At 48.9% G+C, this 19,824-nt stretch overlaps 1 long non-coding RNA gene across 1 annotated transcript in view; it reads left to right on the top strand.

Annotated features, from left to right (window-relative positions):
* LOC144178381 (uncharacterized) overlaps positions 1 to 19,395 on the top strand; it is a 70,491-nt gene extending 51,096 nt beyond the window's left edge. The window contains exons 3-4 of the long non-coding RNA XR_013324006.1: positions 18,146 to 18,196; positions 18,859 to 19,395. This is a non-coding gene — a long non-coding RNA (uncharacterized LOC144178381). The remainder of the gene's footprint in view (positions 1 to 18,145; positions 18,197 to 18,858) is intronic.
* Positions 19,396 to 19,824: the final 429 nt, after the last annotated feature.

The raw sequence follows: 19,824 nt of genomic DNA, 5'->3' as shown, positions 1-19,824 counted from the left end.
CTGAGAATAGAATGGGAGCTCATGAGAGGGAATACGTTTTTAAATGCTGCGCGCCCCCCTTTTTTTTTCTGTCATGCTCTCGCTGTCTCGCAACTTCGGCTTCTGCAGGTTTGTTGAAAAGTATATACCCGCAAAAGGTGCCACCGCAGAGCTTATGGCATTGGATATGCTTCGACGCCCGCCCGCACGCATGCACCTACGGCACACGCATACAACAAACGCACACGCAACACAGGACTGATATTGATAGGGATTTCATACAAGGGCACTATAGCTTTGTAAGTAACGTGTAGAATAAAGAATGTCTTATTGAGGATTATTTTCGCTCTCCTACGCTTGAACGGGGAAACCAACACGCAATTTTTTTCAATGCAATGTATTCGCGGTAGCTTTATCTTTATAAGAAAAAAAAAAAACCCGTCAGGGCACCGACAGTACATTCTACCCACCGTAGATCCCTAAAAAGGTGGTCTTGAACCTGTTCGTCATATGGCGCGAACTGGTGGCGCCGTCTCACAGTTGTCTTGCTTCACGAATGTCAAAATCTGATGTTTCCAAAAACACTTCGTTGTTCCTATAAAAGAGGATGCAATCAGGGTTTAAGTTTGTATGTAGCGGGGCAAGGGCAGCGCACGCAGCACTAATGGCCCCAGCTGCACGGGCGCTTTTCTAGTATAGGCCGCCATCACCGTCTCACCGTCAGTGTCCTCATCATCATGCTCATCCCAACAGCAACACCAGGGATCTTTTCGTCGTTATCATCATCGTAACCACCAAAATCTTTGTTTATTCTTTTGAATAATAATGTAATAATAATTATTATTATAATTAGGATTGTAATTTTTTTTATATCCCGATGATGTCAAAATATTTAAATCTGTTTCGAACACTGCCAGCTGTTCCGCTCTCCAAAGAGCAATCTCGTCGTTTTCGCATTGGTGCTCACGCAACAAACTCCTCATCAACACATCTAAAACTAAGGTGATGACCTACACAAGAAAAAAATGGTCGCGTATCTGCTCCTTTCGATGCAAATGTCGACAAAAGACAACAGTATTTGTTGTCATTTGCGACGTAAAATCCTCCCTTCGCTTTCCCGCTCACCTCTCATACTGTTCCTCTTCCGTCGCGCTCCTCCCAAGGTAAACATGCTAAAGGTTTGCTCAAGTCAATTTAAATTTACCGCGTTCCACTGCTCCAGGCCGGGTGCCCCGACGCCAGCGCTGCCGTACGGCGGAGACGCGCGTGAATCGAGGCGCCTTACTTCAACGGGCGTTCCAAGCAGAACGTGGAACCTATCCAATGGAGCCTTTCGTAACCGTTGCCGCTTGATATCTTAAAATGCCGCCAGAAGCTATAGTGGCGCAGGCGACAGCAGGCAACGGAGTGAATTTTTTTCTGTAGTGGATGTAGTATACTTCATTTCGCAAAAATCAAGCATCTATGACAAAGGAACACTTAGATATCACTTATGCATTCATTTTCTGTTTTATAATTGTGTAGTGTCTTGTTCTTGTTCAACAATGATAATAACTTTTTTGCCAACAATGTTGACAATTATGAACACTGACACCGGACTTAAACGTTTACATTTGGCTGTGAGTATATAATATTGAGCAGGTTTTGTGTCCCTTCGGCCGGAGTTGCTGAATCGAGTCACAGACAGACAGACAGATAGAGAGACAGACAGACAGATATACGTACAGACAGACCAAAATTTCTGGGTTTAAGTAGCCCAAGAAAGACTATCGTCTTTAAAAAACTGCGCCGCATGTAAAGGTTGCACCACCGCAGATAGGGTATTATAACAGTGAAGTCAGCTTTCCCGCTCGCTAGAGTGTAAACGCAACGGGCATATGCGTATGCACCCGCTTACTATACCATATTAAAGGTGATAGTCTTTTTTGGGCTAGTGAAGGGGAGTGGATAAACTTTATTAAGACGAGCTTCAGGCGCTGATGGTTGGACGCCCGCCCGGCGGGGGGGCCTCCTCTAGTCCGGAAAGCCCTGGTCCGCGCTGGCTGCCCTGGCCCTCTCCACCAGGCTACGCTGGACTGAGAGGTCGGAGCTGGCCAGCTGGCCCGCCCACTGCTCGTGCGTTGGGTGAGGATTTGGGGCAAGGGCTTGTTCTTGTTGTTTGTTCGTTTATTTAATAGCCTCAAGGCTTAGTAGACACCAAGCGGGTCCGATCTATATCCAGGAAACTAGGTTGGCCTCCCGGATATAGTCCAGTAGGGAACGGTAGGCAGGACCATGGAGCCACCGATGGTAATGCGTGTCTTGCTGCAAATTTAGGCCTGCTGCCATCAAACATTTCCTTCGAATGTCCTTAGTTCCAGGGCATGTCCATAGTAGGTGGTGAAGGTCTGCCGGAACCGTTTCCTCACAGCAGGTTGGACATTTGACATGTCCTCGGTAGTCCCCTTTCCATCCACTCATGCGGGCAGAAGTAAGAGCCACGCCCAATCGGATCCTTCGTAGTACAACCTCCTCCATCCTGGTAAGATTGAGGGGTAGGAGAACCGAACACGGAGGTATGAGAGCACGCGTTCGGCGTCGAAGGTCCTCCTTTGCAGCCCACAAGAATGGGGGAAAGGGCTTAAACACACACACACACACACACAAAAAAAAAAATTGGCGCAGCTTGCACTAGTGGTGTACGGCTGGAGTAACAGCGGAGCTGGGGGTCTACCTAGCTTCTTCGCCCCTGGGGTCCGCTGTCAATGTGGGGTACCGACTGGAACGGCCTTGTAAAATACGGCTAAACTTGGCCTTACCCCTCAACACTTAGCCTAGCCTACATGGCAAGAACATCGCAAAACCTAACAAAACTTAGCAAAGCCTAGCAAATCCTAGCAAAACTTAGCAAACCGGAACAAGCACCATTTAGGTTTTCTTGAATATTTCCCGAGTCATTTTGCGTTAGAAAAGAAAACCCCAACAAGTGCGTGTTATTACGGTGGGCTCCTTTTCAGCGACACTGTGGAGCGTTATGCGTCCACGAAGTATTACATAAGGGCTCGACGCATACCTATCATACGAGTCTTTATGAGGAGGCCAACTTTTCTATCCAAGCGTTCTCTCACTCACAAAATGGCTCGTCGTGCGACCTGTTTAAAACTACCCGAAGGAAATTTGTGAGATTTTCTTTAGTATATTCTTGATCTTCATGTGTAATAAAGATTTAAAAAAAGGGAAAGATAGACCAACCTTTTTAGCATAAACTGGGTCCTTCTAATTAAGGCAGTTTTCGCTCGTCATGCGAGATTTCCCGCAAGGGCGCACAATGAATAACACACCCGAACTCAGGTGCCCCAAATGATGGATGACCGTGCTTGCCCTAACAAGAGAGCAAAGAAAAAGAGACGAATGCAGTTAGAGGCGTTTTTATACAGACAATACATTCATGTATGGAAAGTAAGAAAAGAAACACCCCCACCCGCCCAAAAAAGCCCATGCCGCCAAGCTTTGTGGGCGTTACTAGCAGCTCGGCTGCTAGGTGCCATTAATTTTGATTGGCGTTGTCTTGTATGTGAGGGAGTAAGGGTTAGCTTTATTCTCGTCTATCTCTCCCCCTCCACACCTCTCTCTCTCGCACGCTGTCTTTTCTGGCAGCTGAAAACCGTTCACTAGAGTACACCATTAAACGTTCATCGTTTCGTACAGGTTGCAAGAAACGCTGTTCTCTGAGAAATTAGCTTTTTAACTGCACTTAATATCTATTGATATGCATAACGTGAACAAAAACACACAAAAAGTGCTACCCCTATCATTGTGAGAATCATGAATGAACGACCATAAATGAAGACTGTTTACGAGAGTGCTTACTGAAAAAAGAGGCGATGCAGACAATATACAAGTATACGTTTCGTTCAAAAGGCTGCTTTGTCCCGATAACAGTGATACAATTTTATCGCAAACGTCAAGCAAATAATCTAGATATTAATGAAGACATATGAAGGGCCTTGCCCTGCCCTCGCCCTTGCTAAATCCTCTATATATACAACCCTGAAACCAACTTATTCTGTACTCTGAAGAAAGGAAGTACTCCTCCTGAAACGTCAGTAAGCTTTTATTTTTCTAATGTTTTTCTCGTGTGTCTCTGTCTCTACTTACCTTATTTTCTCGCGCTCTGTGTAAGGTTTTATATTTCCAGTAGACCGGTCCCCGGTCGAAACGTTAGAATAAATGTTGTTATGTTTTTCAGTTTGACTTCTCTATCGTATATATATATATAAATATGTGCGAAGACAAGTAAACTTTTGCATAAAATCCTGCAGGTACTTTCCTGCGAACCTTTCGTATAGTCTTTATTTCCCGCAGTGCCTGTTTAGAGCTTATATAAAAACTTTGCCACTGTTCTTATCAGCTGGAAGATTTTTCTTATCTTTTGTTCAGTTGGGTTGTTATGATCGTCCATTCAAGTCGAAGGCTTTTCCCACCGTCGCTCGACACAGGGATGCTGAGGGCGCTAAACAGTCGTCCGCAGGCACTCCATTCACTTTCGTCTATTTTAAGCTGCGCTGCTGAGGATCTTGAACGAGTGCCATCAAGAGCTCAGACCTCAGAAGGATTTTTAGTAGCACTCAAGGGGAAGAAGGATGCCATCAGCGAACCTTGAAAAGCAGGCCTAACCCAGGAAACGCCAAGCGTGCCTGCGGGAGAAGCGTGACGAGGTCCACAGAGCAAATCATAAAGCCGGGCAGAGTTCCCACGCCGACTGCGGCCGCTCCGAGAAGAGCGTCCTCTGGCAGGTACAACATCCATTGAGAGGCGTTAAAACACCCACTCCGTGTCGGATGGCGGCCCGGCGGCACTTCGGTGCCAGCCGCAACGCGTGCTGGTTGTCCGAGCTACGCTTTCCTGGGCTGGCAGCATGTGCGCCAGCACGGGACCGAGTTGCACACTCGGAGCGCGAAATCCCCACCCACTGGTTTTTACGCCGATTTCTCGCATGCTTTCCGAAGAGGATCTAAGGGACACCTCAACTCTTCGCACATCAGGGGCGTTGAGGACTCAACCTAAAACTGCTGTTATATTTTGTTAGGGTAAAACAAAGACCGCGAGATAACTGCAGCCCAAAATGTCAAGCGCCAGTTCGATCCCCCGTAGGGTGCACGGCCATACGGAGCACGGTCGCTCCGTGCGTACGTTTCTGCGGCCGCGGTGTGACGCCACGCCGTGGCTTATCGGGCGCGTGGCGCGAGACCAGAGAAGGCGCTGGTGCGGCGCCAGACGGGGTCGACAGCGGGGGCGGCCCGGAAGTGCCTCGCTGTCGCGACACACTTCCCCGAGTGCATGCATCGAAGGGTGCTCCCGGTTCCGGAAGCCATAAAGGGGGCGGTAGCGGTGGTCCACGCATAAAGATAGCCGCGCATCGACCATGTGGCTAAGTAGTCCCGGCAACGGAGACGGATGGCTGTCGCCGCCGACCGTCCGTCAAACGGCGGCGCTGCCTTTCAGGCGGGCTCTGCTGCGCGGCAGGATCGCGATGCGAAGAAACACTCGCTGTCGTACACGACGGGAGCGTTGCCGGTAGTAGCCGGGTTTCCGGTCTGTTACCTCCTGGGGCCGATGGGTGGTCACACCAACAGGCTTTTTTTTTTTTTTTTCTGTTTGGGGGAGGCGCTGCTTACGCAAACTCATCCTGCCTAATTAAATCGGTTCGATTCTTTCGCACTGTTCTGAAAAGACTTGCGTGTTTAGTTTCGAAAGTAACATTATCATTTCCCCTTCGTCCAGCGCACTTAGTTTAAACTCTTGTTGTAAAAGAGCTTATTGTACAGGTGCCGTCAAAAGTAATTGGAACACGGTCTCGTATATTTACAGAAATTTCTTCTTCCGGAAACGGCCTGGCTGCATTGGTGTGCGTTTAAAGTAGTCCCCCATAATAGAAAAAGCTTCCTATAAACCGGTAATGGCTGTCATAAAGCCAATAAGACAAATATTTTGTGATGTTCACAAATCTTTGTTCCAATTAGTTATTACGCCACCTGTACCATAGCTGGCGCTTGCATCAAAAGTACTTCTACGACACGTCCTGCTACACACGAGAACGAGGCGTTCTTATAACGTGAACTTGAACATTACTTGCCTTTTTTATTTATGTAATTGAAACGCGTGCAAGACTCACGACCTTCGAATTCCGCGTTCGATGCCTTACCCACTCGGCTGCTTGAGCGGCTGTATTCTCGACCACTTTCTCGGATAATGGTTTTTCTAACCGTATCCCCGTGCCACTCCGATAACCTGGGACGAAGCATATCGCACTCTTGAGTCTTGATCCCACATTCGTGGGTTCGTACCCCACACAGTGTGTGTATTTCTCCTCTCCCTCTTTGTCCCTGTGTGTGCGTGTGTGCGCTCATTTGAGATGGTGTGTGCGCTCATTTGAGACATAACTGGAAAGTGCAGTTGTTTTTTTTATTGATCCGACGTTGACCCGAGTCTTATTGACTCCCCCACCCCTCCCCTGTTATCATATCTCCATGAAAGTCATTCGGTGTATTACTATAAATAAAAAAGGAAAGCTCCCAGTGGAAGTTTCCTGAGCTCCTTAGAACAATAACTGGCATCCCGCTCCCGAACACCTTCACTGAGTCGGCACATCGGCTGAAGAAAGAGATACTTTAGGAAATCATTGATGCCCTTTTGTGAGCCCAAAGGGAGAAGCAGGGAGACACGTGGCATAAGGTCGTCCCCGTCCCATCAAGCCTCTGAATAGCGAGTCTGGGGGAGAGTTGCGACTCCGTCCAAGGAGGAGCGTGCTACATTCACACCATTCAGAAAGAAACGCTTCTTCGTGTCACCCAAGGAGGAAAGCGCGCCAGATAGTCACGAGACATTCCAGGCTGCAAAGGAAACAAACAACGTTTCCTCTTTTTTTTCCCCTTTCTCCACTGTTCACTAAGCTTGGGAGCGGTGCTCGAAACCCCCCGCCTTGCGCAACCTGAGGCCTCCGAGCCATTTCGGCGCGCATTTCACGCCCCCGAATGGCTGCGGTGGGGCTTTTATCAAAAGGAGAACGGGGACTGTCCCTGGAAATGGTTGCGTCAACAGAGGCGACCGAACAACAGCCGACGGCTCCCGTGGCGCGCCAACAACCGGAGCCAATTACTTCGCACGCACCCCTTGCATCCTCGCGCACTCTGTTAGAGCCGCTTTCCCCGCTCTCCCCTGAAGCCGTTAGAATGCGCTCGCTTGGAGAGTACGGAGACGGCTGCGCGCAGTGAGGGGAAATGCGAGCGAGTTCTATAATATGCCGAGATGCACGTAACACCAAGCCGGATCAAGGTGGTTGCCAGTCTTTTTCTTTGTGTTGTCATGTCTTTGGACATTTTCTTTAATGAGAAGAATTATGACTGGGGAGAGCCCTGTTATAATTTTCCTTATAACTTCTTTTTCTTACTTTTCTTTATTTCTTTTTCTCTTGACAGCGCCTTTGTCATTTACAGCGACGCTGTTAACGGCACCTCGGCCGGAATCTCCTTGACCCTGTCGTCGTTGATGTGGACAGCCAGGAATTGAAGCGCTCTTCTCATCAACAGCACCTCCACTCCTTCCCAGAGTGCCATAACGTCGTCTCTCTCGAATTAAGGAAGGGATTGTGGTTTCTCTCCTCAAGGGGAGGGGAGGAGAACGGTGTCAGTGCGCTGCGGAATGGCCGTCGCTGACTCTTGGCATTTGCTCCCGTTCAACGGTTGCGATTCTGTGAACAGTCGGCTTTGCTGGGCCGTCCTGTGACCAGCGGTCAATCTGCGCAATTTTTTTACAGCGAAGGTTCCGTGCATTTTTATTCCCCGTCAGTAAAACACCGCAAGCAAGAACGCATCGCGGCAAAGCCAACTTTATCGCGAATGTCAAAACTATGGGAGGAGTATGGTTACAGAAAATGGCTGTAATTCTGTTTTATAGACACTTTCCACAAAACATTTACGATGTCACGTGCTAAACTGTGGGATAACAGCATTGTCAAGGAGAACGGACATGCTCTGTCTGCTAGGTGAAGCAGACAGAGAGCACCGGTTGGTCGTTTAGCACCGGTTGGTGCCTAACTTGCAAGCTTGCAAGTTAATAAATACTTTGCCCCTGCGTCTTCGTGAAGACAACTTCCCTGCGTCCCTGTTTGACAGGACGCAACAATATACCAATATAGCATTTATATAACATTACGCCGCGTTTCCTTTACTTGTGTCATAATTAGACAGTTCACAGTGATACTGCAAACGTTGCAGATTTACCGTCTCCTATAAATTCATCCATGGTCGTCTACGGAACGAGTATGCATGGTCACTGAAAGCGGCTGTAACCCTTGTTTTATCAAAGCTACTCCGAAACAAAAATTACATGTAAATTAGCCACTAAGACGACGTTAACATTACAGATAAAGCAATCCACCAATACACCTGTATGATACACCTGTACCAATACACCTGTACCAATACACCTGTACCAATACACCAAAGTGCTGTATTTTTTTTTCTTTCTTTTTATTTCTTTCTCTGTTTTTTTAACACCCTCCCTCCCTCCGTTACGTGTTTGGAGGGCGCGCTCAAAAGCAACATAATTGCTTAAGAGACAGGGGGGAAGGGGGTAACTTACCGCGGAAAGCTTACATACGAAGTTTTATTTGTCGCAGTCGTTAGACTGCGTAATAAAACAAAAGGCCAAATATAGAAGCAAGTATCCCGGATTTCGGAGAGTATCCGAATTCCTATCATATTCAAAAGAGCTCACGGTCCCCTAATGAACAAGCAAACGAATTAATTCATAACTCTGAAAGTTTTGAAACTTTGAAAAACCTCTATTTCCCGTCAAGCGAGAGGAGACTGGGGCTAAAGGCACAGCCGGCCTGACAGAGGTCCTAACAACGACATTCAAGGTGCAAGTTCATATCATCGAACTGATGTCCGTCATTCGTTTATAACCCACGCTTTAAATGTCCCAAAACAAGGAAGCGGTTTGAGGTTTTCGTCTCAAAATCTCTCGCCAAAAACACTGTCTCTGCCATGTGATCTATGCAATGACATTAGACGCGGGATATAAGCCAGGGAGCCATTTTTACGACACTGTGACGGCAAAGCCTCGAGTTGCGCTTTTTTTCCTCCTCAATTAAGCGATAAGTTTTTAATAAATTTTTAGCCTGTAATTCTACTCGTGCGTGGGCGTACTTCGTCTTCATACAAGATCCTGGCCATGATACAACATGCGCGTCAACCTCGCCCTTCCCCTCAGAGCAGCGACAGTGCTGGGATGGCTGCCGTGCGAAACTTTTTGGAGACCTCTGCGCGCACAATATTCTCGGCTGCAGATAAGCTCAACGAAGCGGCCATGGGAGCGAAAGTCCCCCAGACCGCTTCCTCCGGGAGCCTGGACACAGGTACAGACGTGCCTGTATGTGGCGGCGCAGCGTGCATATGTGAGGGGGGTGCGCTTCGGCTAGGTTTCTTTTTACCTCCAAGCCATTTCTTTCTAACATTTCATGTACCTTGTATCTTGGTTTGACCGGTTATACTCAGGTGGTATACCGGAAAGCTCCTATGTCACTTTACTCTATGTATCTTATTTCTTCTGAATCCGTATCTTGTTCCTCTATCTTTAAAGCATCGGAAGTAACAAGATCTTAAGGTTTCATTGAAGGCCTCTCTCTCTCTCTCTCTCAACCATTAAGCCCTGCACGCGTGCCAGGCGTGCGAGGAGTGAGCACGCGCGGTGAAGCGCCACACGCCCAGCACACGTCCAGCTGGCCGTTGCGCAAGCCTTCGTGGTTGAGGGGGCAGTTGGAAGACGATAAGAATGCAGCAGTCCTGCGACGGCTGTCTGTAGCGGGGGCTGTGAGCAGGCTGCAGTGGGCGGGGAACAAAACCGGGACCGGCCGGGAAAAGCCAGTTCAGATAAGCGGCGAGGAGAGAAGTACTACAGTGCCAAGGAGCGAATCTTCGAACTGGCCAAAGCACTGGGGGATACTGTTTGTCAAAGAGCGGAGTGCACGGCAGAAAGCCGGAGTGGCCGGCTGCCGAACTGGCCCGTATATCGTTGCTGCCTGCAAGCGCTAATAACCTTCGCTGCGGGAGCGAAGACCCTCCTTCTAATGGCACAAAAGGGGGCTTCCAAAGCAGTCGCGCGTATTCCTAGTCGCGAAGCAGCTTTATAACGGCATTGAACTGGGAAGTCTACCTACACAACTGCCTTTCTTGACGCCTCTGCTGGCACCTGTGTACGGGTGAGCACGAAAAGGGCGAGTGACGCGTGTCTCTCACTGAGGGCTTCGCGCGGCAGCTGTCCACACCATTGCTCACGTAAGCATTACGACTGGGACCGGCCATTGTGTTCGGCCACCGTGGTCAGCAGCGCTCCGCGGCACCGTAAGGCTGGGAAGAGCAAAGCCAAGCCGCGCGCGACCGGAGAAAGGGGGCCTGTCCCCGCTGAAGTCAGAGGTGCTCCGGTTATTGCGCAGTCCGCGGCCGCAGGCTGAATGCCGCCGGCTCCTCCCGCCCCTCGGTGGTTTCAGGGCGTGCGCGCACCGAACCGGGAGGACTCCTCGATTGTGCGTCCTGCGGTGCGACAGAAAAACTGCATGCGCTGCTGGAGAAAGTGTGATGTCTCAATGGCGACGAGCCGAGCCTGTAGTCACTCGCATGCACGCCTCGCTTCGTGCCTGTTGCGGAGTGCGACCCCCGGACGACTTCGGGCCTTTGATTCCTCACAACGCAGAAGGGAAAGGGGGCACCTGCGGTGGTTCGGCTACGCCCCAGTTTGGGACCCATTGAGAAGGCTAAATGAGACCTGAGCGACGCGCGCTTTCATCGCCACTGTCGCGCTGTTGACGGTGCGCATTAAGGTGTTTGTCAGGTGATGCTGCTCGTCAGGCGGTGCGCGTTGTGAAGGGCGCGACGCTGAGGAGAGTGCAGCGACGTTTGTACGGGAGATGCTTAACACAGTTCTGCTTTGGGGAGCATGGCTTGCTCTGCTGTATGAGGATGTCTGTGTAACGGCGCCGTGCTGGGCCTACGTAGGGCTTCACGAAGGCCCTGCGGCGTCTTCTGCAGAGGCTGGCACGTTGACTGGGAAAGCAGCATGCGCGGTCAGTTAGTGCGAGAGCACTATTACCCCATTTTCGCCGACTGTTGGACGTAGCAAATCGTCCACTCGGTGAAGCCTCCTGTATTCCCCAGTTTATAGCTCGCTTGCCGAAAGCTTGATGCGCCTCTGGAAGAGAGAGATGGAGAGAGATACTTTATTTGATCTTGGTGTAGTTAAAGGGCCATTGTGGCTGCCGGGTTATGCCGGGAAGAATGTGACGTCACATTATGCGATAAAAAGCAAAGTAAAGTGCCAAACCTTTGTATGTAGGCGCCGAAGTTGCAGTGGAAACTGAGGCCTGCTGCTTGCTAACCAGTGTTAGATGCGCATAGCTGAAGCTACAGAATTACTCCGTTAGTATGCTACACGAGATTGCATGAGGACATATCTATTTCCACTAATTTTGGGTAATATATCTGAAAAAAAAAAACGAAATTTGCGCAGCTTGGAGAGACAGCTGGAGAGACAGCAGAGCTGGTGGTCGACCTAGCTTCTCCCCACACTGACAGAGGATCCTGGAAGAGAGAGAGCAGCCGGACCCCGGCAGTGCAAAGCCGTTTTGGACGGAACTGCAAAGCAAGGACCATTAAGTATGCACAGTGTTTTATTCAGCAGCAATCGTCGTCATCTCTTTCGTCTTCGTCTTCCGATGGCACAGCTGCGTGGGGCAAATCCTCTGGTAGCGCGTCCTCACCTCGGTAGACCTCAACCGATTCGTGAGCTAGTCAGGTGGTCGTCTCCACGTGTGGATTATGGAGGGATGGCTTGACAGATTCGTCGTCATTGTCTTCGGCGTGACGGACCCGTGGCGTGCCGGTCGCTACACGACGACGACGACGACGAAGGCGGGAGCTCTTCATGTGGCGTAAGTCCACGCGCAAGCCTGGACGACGCCAGGCGGTCTCCCCAAGGCACGCGTTTACGTGTACTCGGGGTTTTTTTGTCTACGCCAGGCGGATTTGTGTCGGGCCTGCTGGCTGAGCTGGGGGAAAATGCTTTAACATTTCAAAGAACGTCTTAAACACTTGAGGAAGCAATAACCGTCTTCGGTAGATATCGCAGAGAATGAATGAATGAATGCCATGAATGAATGAATGAATGAATGACCTTTATTTGGGAGGCCTGAGGCCCTGGTGTGGGTTAGGGGGGAAAATGGAATAGGACATATTAAAAATAATGATTACATGACGTAGTAATCGTTTAGAGTTTCTGTTCCGGTTAGCTGCAGGCAAGGTTTCAATGTTCACATAGGTCCTGGTCGTTGATATGTGGAGCACTGTCAGGAAGGTTCACGCGGGAACAGTCACGTGCACGAAAACTTTCAAAAATTGTGAAAGTCAGTCAGCCACTATACAACTCTGTACAGACCATTTTTTACAGCAAAATTTGTTACCCTTGGGTGCGTGGATCGGCTCGAATAAGCTGCAAGTGCGCTGTTAGTGATTGCGGGACTGTCTGAGACTTTAGTACTTGCTCTCTGCGAGTTGAGAACGCTGAGCAAAACCAAATTAGATGAAAAAGATTGGGGGTAGTCTGTGCTGCACAGAAGGTATATTTAGACACCGAAGCCTGATTTATTGTGCATTTAGAAATTATGTCCTCTGTTTAATACCCCTGTCACACGGCAGATCTAATGACATTTAGAGCAAATGTCATTCGCGCTAAATGTCATTAATTCAGCGCTACACGAGAATACCGAATTACATTTGAGGTGAATGACATTTAGCGGCTGAGGTTCGGGACCTCATTCATCAGCCTTATGAGTAGCCTCGACAGCAGTGACGCGTCACTAGAGAAGAAAGTTCAGTAATAAACCGAAGAATAATGTTTCTAAAAACTGTTAGTAAGCTTATATTTCCCCCCACATGTTGTTTTTCAAATAAATAAAGATTAACAAGTGCTAAGAAAAAATAAAATCTCGTCCCCAATGCGCTCGCTACCGTAATACGGATTTTTTGTGGATTTGTCTCGACTTGCGATGTCTACTGATGTCAACTAAACCTGTGATTGTCTTATTTCAATTTTTAAAAACATTCCTTTGTTATGTTTTAAAAAGGTATTACGTAAGCAAACATTGTAGATGTACTTGAAATATATTTTTCCGGTTTTGCAAGGTCGCTAATCGTCACCGCTATCACTCCAAAATGACATTTGTTTCGCCCTGTTGACCCTCGCGGCCAAGCCGAATGTCATTAACAGTTAATGTCATTCACTCCGAATGACATGAAAACCGTGTGACAAGGGTATAAGAAGCATTCGCATACACCTTGTTGGCGAAGACTTTTTCTCGTCTCGATAACGTCTTTAAAAGTGTCAAAAAGCAAGGTGGGGAAGCTTCAGCCAATCGTTGTCTGCTGAGTTGTTTGAGTCGTCGGTATTCTTGTTGCCAGTTTGTAGTGGGCACATCTGTTTGGGCAGGCGCAGCGCGCTCAGTGACGACGGGGGAACCAAGAGAGGATTTTGTACACCCTCCCGGGCAGCATTGTGTGCCAGTTGGTTGCCCTGCGCTCGGGGTGTATGTGCTGGGGTCCAAGCCATGCGGACTATTATTCCTTCAAAATTGAGTTCTTGTACCGTTTTTGGTATGGAATTGGCTGTAAAATTTTGCGTAAATGCTTTTTTAAGCTCCCGGAGGGTCACGTCTGTGGAACTCCGGGAGCTTCTCTACTCTGGGGGCTTCTCTGAATTTTCTTGTTTCTAATTGCTTTGAGTGATTATGAATGCTCTCAAGAGCACCTACTATCCAAAGAGTACCGCTTCGTCGGCCAGTCCACAGGTGTTAGTAAAGATGCGAGACCCATCCAGCTGACGAAGTTTTGGACATTTCCAAGCGATAGCTGCAGCAGTGTCAGTAACGGCAGAGACAGACGTGCAACTTTTGTCGCAACGGTAATCTCGGCGGGTTGGAGGAGGAGGCGAATGCGGGGGGTAGTTAGTGACAAGTATTAGCACGGTCGTTTTCCACTGTTGTGTACAGCGAGGAGCCGACGTCTGCCACAGCATGGGCCCCGCGTGCGCACCGTGGGGCGCTGTGCTTTCGGCGAGGCCCACTGGGCCTCCCGCTACAGCCTCCCTTCCCGATGAAGCATCGCGCTCGCGTGGCAGCCTGCGTGCGGGTGGGTGGTCGCGAGGCGCTAGCAGTCAATTTTTACGAGAAAGCGTGACGGGACGACGCGCGGCGAACGCGGCTCAATACGCTCAATGGCCAAATAGAAGACACCGCACCGCGGGACGGTTCTCTCCGCAGTTCCGAAGACGATGACGGAATGCGCCCACCGGGTTTGCAACGGCGAGCTGCGCACTGTCCAACAATGGCGCTTCTCGCTTTTCGACCTTGTGAACGTCGCCTGTAGTAGACAGAGACCACAAGTACTGTTTCTTAGGGGCCGAGCCATTATGCATTTGCGTGCTTTTTTTGTACACTACAATTTGATAATTTGATATTATCATTTATTCTTTTATTACGTTTAGGGCGGGGTGGGGGGGGGGGGGAGATGATTGTTGCAGGGACGGGGATGATCATGCAAAGAGTATCCTAATCTAAGATCAATTGGTATTCTACCTGAATACAAGCGGTTTGCAAGCTTTGGCAGGCCGAAAGGCGCCGACAATGCGGTAGATTCACAAGCATGGTAGAGTTGCGGCAGTTGTTACCTGGAAAAAAGAGTTGACTGGAGGAGGTACGTTTCGCATGACGGAGACGGAGGCAGAGAGACGAGCTTCTTTCGTCCAACTCCCCCCCCCCCACACTCATCATCACGCCCTAGCAGTTCAATGCGGAGAAGTTAAAGCATACTGCTGGTAAGGCAAACCATTTTGGTATTGCCAGAGAGCAAAAGGCCGAGATCAGCTTCGTAAAGACATTACGGGGACCCCTTCTTAGCTTGGAAAAGTGATGCAGGACCCCACGATAAACTGCGCTGATACGTGCCACTCAAACAATTTTCATATGCGACTTAATTCCGCCACATGTTTATGCGACGCACATATTCAGTGTCCGCCGTTTGAGGCTGACTTTATGCTGATGCATGTTTAGTTGCCAAACGATTTCCTCTTGCAGCTATAAGTGCTGCATTTCGTGTGTCTGGCTTTTTTGCAAAGCTGACGTGTTCTGCAAAAAGCCGACATTAAGAAAGTGCTACGTGGAGAAAACATAAACGCTCATGTTATGCAGCGAAGCCACATTTTTGCATTGGCAGCAAGGTTTAGCAAACAAGAAAAATGAATGGGGCGAAGAAGGGAGTTTAGGGTAAGGCTTCAGGGACCCTTGAAATGCCTTGGAGGGCCTCTTGAGGTCTTGAGGTCCGCGGAACCCCATTTGAGAACCACGGGCAAATTTAGGCCACCACCGGCTCCTTAACGGCCTTTGATATCATGTCCACACGTTTCTTTTTTCTTTTTTTTTTGTCTTGGTAAGAAAAAGATTGGCTCAGCTTGCAATAGCGGTGCAAGGCTGGAGAAACAGCAGAGCTGGAGGCCCCGTTCTTTCCTTCGGAGACCCGTTTTGTCGCGCTTCACACAACTTCTGAACTTGCCGCTGAAAGTTCTCCATGATTGGCAGGCCCGAATCCTTTTAAAAAGTCTGCGGGCTATCACATCTCTCCTAAAGTGGACCGCACTAGCATGCGCTAGAACCCGCGGCAACCGGCTTCGCGAACTCGAAGTCGGTAGGTTGAACTCGGCGTCTGTGCTCCCCACTTCAGGCGCGAAGGCACGTGAACTGGCAAGAAGAACGGCACGCCAGAGATCATGCCACGAACGCTGGGCAGAGTGTTTTCGAAGGTCGAGCTGGCACGACGCCGGGTGACGAGGCGCACGCTCACGTGCGCTTGGTATTTTTCTTTGGTATTCTTTCTGCGAGCTCCTCACGTGGCGCAATCCCACGCGCAAGCCTGGACGACACTGCTGTACACGAGCCTTTATACCATGTCTCTCGCAGCGACATCACGGTTTGACGGGACCCGGTGAGCCACACCTAGAGCGCACAACTGCGCCAGGGGTTGCTAGGCAACGCGAGGTGACGTCATCGCTCCGAGAGGTTTTTTGGTGCAACGGACGGCTAACGTTCGGTTTAAGGGTACTTACAGGGGGGTAAAGCGAGCTCCGAGACCGTACGAATCGTGGGCGCTGACATGATACAATTCCCATGGTTGTCAGATCAATTGTATTCAGTTTTGTAAAGAGTTGTTCGTTAATTATTTAACTAAAATAAGAAACTGAAGCAAAACAGTCGCAAATAATTGCCTCAGGAATTAAAACTAGCTCTAAAAAAACTTTTAGTGTCATTAAGCTCTAATTTGCGAACAAAAAGTAAGTGCGTAGCTCAGTTTTGGTTTCGATTTCTTTAAGTGTGCTAGGAAGTGGCGAGGCCCTTGCGTCTGACTTGCGCAGTGTGTGCACGTGCAGTATCCAGCTCAGATCTGCGTGCGTGCAAAACGCGTACAACTGGTACAACTCGGACGCACGCGCTGAGCAAGTGCCTCCCCGGGCGCTTGCGAGGCTGTCATTCGTTTCTTCAAGTTAAACACCCTGTCTATTGCCCCTGAACTGCCGCCGGAACAGCGATTCCGATCTGACCTTGACGACCGCAAGTAAACTACAGGCTACGGAGTGGCAGCCAGCGATTGTTCCCGTTGGAAGAGAAATAAAAGGAACTTTTATAATTGTTCGGTTCCAGTTGTTTTATTCATGGAACTTCTTACAGCTCTCCGTGCTTCGAACTTTCGCGCAAACGTTCGTGAAGGTAGAACGAAAAAATAGGTAACGAAATGCGGTTTCTTTTTTAATCAATCTTTCAATTAATCTTTTTTAGTCAACAAGTCAATGTTCTCTCCTCGCGAGCTCTGTGCGGCAAATTACTGCTCATTCAATACTGCCCATTCAGTCCCGCAAGCTTTCCCTTTGAAGTGGTGGAAAGCAGCTAGAACTTGACGAATACAGACGGAAAGGAAAACGGGACACGTCGCTGACTGTATTTCGCATACTCCCTTGGCATGCATTCTGCCACTCCGTTGGCCTGCGATCGACCGCGCTCTTTCGTTCCTGTGCTTCAAAGAGCCGCGACTCACCGGCAATATCAGCGTTGGCCCATGCGATAACGTTTTTCTGTTTGTGTGTGTGTCAACAAAGGTTTTACATTCAGCTACAAAGCCACAGTTCTTCACTTCACTTCATTTGAAAAGCATTGAGCGACTCGCAAAATGTCACAGAATGGCAAACAAAGCAGCACAGCGCAAAAACGCACGGAGATCATGACGGAGATTCATTTTTTCTGTGCGCCCCAGTACGGATCAGCTGATTCCTTGACGTCCTCGCGCATGCGATCAGGCGCATTCGAGCTTGCGCGCAAGTGTTGTGTGAGCGTTGCCACATCTTGCTCAAATAGTCTCAGTACATATAAGTCACACGCTAAACCGAAAACACGTCGGTTACCTACCCACAGGAGATAAACTACGCAATGCTGTCGACGCCGCCTACACAAAATCCGCCTGGCCCGCGGTCCGCCATGTTACAATTAATCCCGGCATGCTTCGCTAGCCGGACGCGGAAACGCCACAGTAGCCCGTTGCCAGATTACAACCCATCGCTTTCGCCGTTTTTAGTAAGCAAAAACTCAGCTGGCAACCTTCAAATCGTTGTATCATGTCTGCCACTGTGTGTCGTACGGTTCCAATGCATTGGCTCAGCGGCGCGCTTTCCCTCTAGAGTCAGTATATTATCTCTATGGGTACTTACCTAATACTATTCGTATGGTACTTACGAATTAATGAGCCAATGCTCAAAAAGTATCGTGTACCGATACAGAAAGTTTTACAAATTCATAGAAATGTTTCTAATGGCCTAGTTTGCTTCTTTTAAAAATATGCCACTTGTTTACTGAAATCAAAACTAAACAAGAAACGCATTTTGGTTTATCCAGTTTTCCCTAGATGGCGCTGGCTGTATAGAAAGCCACAGTTTTATTTTTTTTATTTCAGTACAGAAGGAACATATTTCTAAGATAAGCAAACTAGGCCGTTGTGAACATTCATATGTATTTATAAAACCTTTCTTATTGGTGCAGGGTGGTTTTCAAGTCCGTGGGTCATGAAAAGTCTCACAGGAATGTTAACAGGTGAGTCCCCCTAAACAGTTCTGCTGTTAAAATGGCCAACACAGGCGGTAATCGAACCCACAACATCATGCCCAGCAGTCACTGCCATCGTCGCGCGGGAGTTTCACGTTCAGTTTGATCAAAACTTCTATTACACCAAGAGTTCTCCAGGTTTGTTAGAAATTTGCCCTCTAAGCAGGAAAACGCATGTTTTGCCTCTTCCGTCCAGGTGAAAACATTTCCTTTTAGTGTATTAATAAAAAAAGAAAAAGAAAGCTACGCCGCCTAGTGCAAAGGGTGTTCTCTCTCGTTTTTCATTGGGTTCAGCTTTCTCACACCACTCTACCTTACACCGACTGTCCGGCGCGGACTGCAAACTTTAGACATTGAGCGGTGACCGTCGTTAGCAATTTTTCTCAGTATACACTTCTCGCAACATAAAATCGCAAAAGGTGGCCCTCAGTGCACGTCGCTTATGGCTAATCTTCAGAGCTTAACTCCAATTTCTAAAGGTTCCCCGCGGCCTGGAAGTCTGCAACGGTTCGCTCAGACCGGGTGATGTTTCCCGGCGTGAAACGGCAGTACGACTCCCATTGCTCACAATTTTCGATGCTTGACATTTCGTTTAGCTACGCCTCTGAACGCAGTGTCTAGTATCCATACCGAATCGAACCTGCCCGCAGCCACCGCTGCTTCGTACTGGCCGTGCGTGGACCGCCTGCGGAGGAACCCCGCCAGAGGATCATGATGAATTTGCCAGCTCCAGGTAAAAAGCTTGCTGCGAGATGAACGACGCGTGGCCGTAGCTAAGCGGTTTTGAGGGCCGCCTTTGTGCGGGACCTCTAGTCGGTGCGCGCCCAGGGAAAGGTGGGTGGTCGCCCGCGGGACGCTCGCCGCCTCCGGTCTGCCCCTTCCCTTTCGTGGGAGTAAACTAGATGCTCCGCGTGAACTTATAGGCGCATGAGTGAAGGACTTTTACCCCTCCACCTCCCCATGACACTGTTCGTCAGCATAACCTGTACCACTACGGTGCGTATGAAACTGAAGGGACACAAAAAAGGTATATGCGAATAATCTGTGGTAATGCACTCTTAATAAAAAAGTCGTAAAAGGGTAGGAATGACCGTATTTACTAACTACTCTTTACGTGCGCTCTGCCACTAGCAACTGCATGGTCAGGAAATTAACTGGGGTAGTATGCACTAGATTAACGTCGTGCTTATGACAAGATTATACGTGACCAGTTAGTAAACACATGTAGCTCAGAAGGGTGTTATCGCTAGGACTTTACTAGTGAAGGTTGTGGGGCTTCCTGCCTGCTTCAGTTAGTAACCCCGACAAGGGCTGCATTTACTACCTCTACTTACTAAGTACCTAGTGTATACTAGGACGAGTAACTTGTTAGTGTTCCGTTAGTGAATGCCACAACCTTTTTTTTAAGGGTGTGACTGCACTTTTAAAAATGCTCACATGCCTGCTTCACCATAACGAAGCTGAATAACCAATCGCTGCGATCAAGACGGCGAAGGTAGGCCAATCACTAGGCCTAAATGGCGGCTTGATAAAACGGGCGCTGTGGCACCGTGCAGTGCAAGCGCGACGTTTCGAATTGACCTCACGTTTAAATCCAACCTCATGTTTTGTTGTTG

This window comes from Haemaphysalis longicornis, unplaced genomic scaffold (genome assembly GCF_048455015.1).
Source record: "Haemaphysalis longicornis isolate Haplotype H1 unplaced genomic scaffold, Haemaphysalis longicornis Haplotype H1 scaffold_4, whole genome shotgun sequence".
Classification (NCBI taxonomy): domain Eukaryota; kingdom Metazoa; phylum Arthropoda; class Arachnida; order Ixodida; family Ixodidae; genus Haemaphysalis; species Haemaphysalis longicornis.
The sequence above is the reverse complement of the archived record's forward strand: the minus strand, read 5'-3'. Positions and strand labels throughout refer to the sequence as shown.